The sequence below is a fragment of the Primulina huaijiensis genome, chromosome 12 (genome assembly GCF_012295235.1).
Source record: "Primulina huaijiensis isolate GDHJ02 chromosome 12, ASM1229523v2, whole genome shotgun sequence".
Taxonomy (NCBI): domain Eukaryota; kingdom Viridiplantae; phylum Streptophyta; class Magnoliopsida; order Lamiales; family Gesneriaceae; genus Primulina; species Primulina huaijiensis.
Window position 1 is genome coordinate 950,389 of NC_133317.1, and position 3,801 is coordinate 954,189.

The 3,801-nt window shown below is 36.4% G+C and overlaps 1 pseudogene; it reads left to right on the top strand.

Annotated features, from left to right (window-relative positions):
* The first annotated feature begins 277 nt into the window (after positions 1-277).
* Positions 278-2,251, top strand: LOC140989301 (mediator of RNA polymerase II transcription subunit 4-like; annotated as a pseudogene).
* Positions 2,252-3,801: the final 1,550 nt, after the last annotated feature.

Here is a 3,801-nt window from a genome sequence, read left to right on the forward strand (position 1 = left end):
AACTCATAAGCAACCATATATACATAAGATTTTCTTAAAAAAATAAATTCTAATATTTGAAATAATGCTAAACTACAAAAGAAAATCCACCAAAAACATCATTTTTATAAAGAAGCAAACTTTACATTAAATATTTGTAGGTTTTAAGAAAGAAATCCATGAGTACCCATTAACTACATATTTAGCCAAAAACATTTGGAACATCAAGTGTGATGAATCCAACACACAAACACATGTAGTAGAACACCAATACAGAGAAATCAATAAAAACCTACACAAATAAAAGAAATAAATTGGCAGTGTTGTGGTGAAAGCACATTTTATAATAACTTAAGTACGGGAAGCAGATAGAAAACATCAATTGTGCAAATACCTAAGCATCAAATATTTTCTTTCAATCGCGAACTAAAAAAATATCATGCATCATCATGAATTATAATTTTTCTTGCTCCCATGTTTGTGTTCATTGAACGAATATCTGTTATGTTCTTTTTAGAACCGATTACAATCTTAATCTAATTCATGGTCGAAGTACTGAGGGTAAAATGCTTTTGATTGTTTTACTATCAATGCTATGTTTAAACATTGATGTCGATAGTCGTAGACTTTTGGTGGTACATTTTCCATGTCTTCTTTCTTTTTTTTTCTTTTCCAGTTTCTCCGGAGAAAGAGAATAGTTCAAAATGTTACAAAGTATTCCCCATCAAATTGTGCAATCCCCAGCCAGGCTAGGCCTGCCAAACCCCAATTCACAGTCTCTTCAAAACCCTACCCCTCCGAAATTTTCCTCTCTAACTCAACAGTCGCACCCTCCTCATCAATCCCCTAATCAGTTGACTGCGCCTGCTGTTTCTCCAGCTCTTCTTCCTCTTCTCCCACCTCTCCCTAGAGCACAGTCTCTTCTACTTCAAATGGCAGCTCTTGCCACAAAATTATTTGAGGTTTCACCAAATTGCTCCCACTGGCTTAGTGCTTTTCGAGGCTCCCTTCCTCCCTTCTTATCTTCCCAAACCCAGCCACTGATGCCTTCTCCATCAGACTCATCTCCTTCGTCAACCAAAGATATCCTTTCCCAATTCACAGCTCTCCAGACCCAACTCATTGAAGCTGTTGCAGAACTCCAAGAAATTCTTGATCTTCAAGATGTTAACGAGAAGCTTGCACGTGAAATCCGGTCCAAAGATTCTGCTCTTCTCGCTTTTGCCAACAAACTCAAAGAGGCTGAGCATGTTCTTGACATTCTTGTGGAAGATTATTCTAATTATCACCGCCCTAAACGAACAAAGTCAGACAGTACTGCCGAAGATTCTTCTACGACAACTGTTAAAACTTAGCTAAAAGTGTCAGATATATTGTCATACGCGCACAAGATAAGCTACACAACCTTTGCACCTCCTGAATTTGGTGCTGGTCAGGCTCCTCTTCGAGGTGCTCTTCCTCCTGCCCCACAGGAGGAGCAGATGCGAGCATCTCAGTTATATAATTTTGCCGATCTCGATGTTGGGTTACCTAAAATGGACGGCGGCAAAGATAAAGTACTCGAGCCATTTATTGGAACTCCTACGGGGATACCTTCAGAAAGTAACCCTCTGTCAGCAGGTTTGATTCCTCCAAATATTGTCGTTCCATCTGGATGGAAACCCGGGATGCCCGCGGAATTGCCAATTGATCTACCAATCATCCCTCCTCTTGGTTGGAAGCCTGGTGACCGGATTACATTGCCACCATTGGACTCTCTACCTGGCCCACCTAGGGTTGAGGAACAGCAACCGAGGCCTATTCCTCTACCTGGGCTCACAAAAGCACCAGAGCCTATCCAAGTCCGGCATGTGCAGCTTGACATTGAAGATGATAGTAGTGATTATAGCAGCGACATTGACAGCTCTGATAGTGATTGATTAACCAGAGTTTGTGATGGACTTGACCAGGGGCGAGTAGAAATTTGTAAGTTGTTATTTTGGTGACTTGTTTCCAACTATTAAGCCAATGAAATTTTCTAATATGCCAATCACTTAGTAGCGTGTCTATGTTGTCGGCATTTTTCCTAGTTGGTAAATCAATTTTTTGTATGTTAGTTGTCCCATGGCTGATGATGCAAGAAGTTTTTAAAAGTTACATACATGTGCTGGAGTAGGGGCGGGGCTTGGATTTGTAACAAGAGGAAGATATGGGATACGAGTTGATTCAATGATCTAGAGGATCAATTTTATGTTTTTCAAGAAAACCTCGTATAAAAAAGATTAAAGTTTTTAGGACCCAAGGGTGAAATCTAATATTGCTGTCTTTGCACACCGAACATAATTAAAGATAAATGCTAGTGGACTATATAGACTTGTGATTGAGTTAAATGTTTTTTTAAAGAAACAAAATCGAGTACCAAACTTCAGAATAATTATACCGCAGTCTCTTGCCCTAAGCTTTGATATGTCCACTCTCACAATTAAATTAATTAACCCATAAAAGGCACCCAGAAAAAAATAATATTGTCAATACATTTATTTCTTGTACTTTGGTATCATCGCGTTTAAATTATATTACTCACGCACATTTTTTCCCCCCAAAAAACCAAGTTGACCGAGTCTAATTTACAAATTTTATTTTAGATAAAACCAACCAACATTCACGTGTTTGTCATCTAAGTAGAATAAACACTGATTTTTTCCGCTTTCGACATAAAATAATAATTGATTGCATATATAAATAGAGTTATAAACAAACTTGATCGAATCGAATACAGTAAAATTTAAGTTTTGAATTCGACTTCAATTAAGTATATTTGAGTTCGAGTTCGAGTTCGATTCAATCCTCAATTTTTTTTTCAGCTTGAGTTCGGATAAAAAGGATGTTTGAGTTCGAGTTCGGTTCGAAATCTTCAACCTATTCACGAGCTATTTGAACTATCCGAAAGCTCGAAATGTATATATATTTAGTATATAATTAGATTATAATAATAAAATATTAAGGCTCGCGAACTATCGAAAAAATAATTTCGGCTCGAAAATAGAAAAAAGTTCGAACATGTTCGAGTTCGATAAATTCGATACGAATCAAATATGTATCGATCTGACTAGAAAAATTCGTGAATTAACTCGATTCATTTACGGTCTATATATATAAATCTATATGTAATGATAATTAAATCGATTGTTGCTCCTCTTATGTCTTATATTATTTGTTGAAAAAGTTTACACCAATCATATTTTATAAATAAAATTATTCCTTCGTAACTTCCGAACCTAGATGAGTTTCGAACTAATTTGATCAACGAAGACAATAATATAAGAGCCAAAACTTCTATATCTCTTTGTATGTATGTAAGAAACTCCAAATCCGGAAGAGGGCACCTAGTAAAAAAGCAATATCTGTTTCTTTTTCTTTGAAAAAATATTTTATAATTGCAAGTCACCGTCAATATTACTATTTTTTAAAAGAAACAACAGCCCTTCTGTATATATTAAAATTACTGTGGACATATGACACAAAAATTAACATCACATGCGAATCCAAATTTTCCTCGAAATCTTCCTACGTTCCCACGAAGAATTCATTAATATAGCGACGGTTTTTGAAGAATTCATTAATATAGCGACGATTTTGTCAAAAACCGTCGCTTTCATTCAACGACGGTTAAGTTAAACCGGCGCTTAAATTAACGACGGTTTGTATGTAACCGGTGCTTAAATTAGCGACGGTTTAACTATACATTCACTAAATTAGCGACGGTATTTTTCAACAAAATCGTCGCTAATTTGTAACGGTTATTGAGAAATCGTCGGTAATAGAAGGCGACGCGACTTCTCG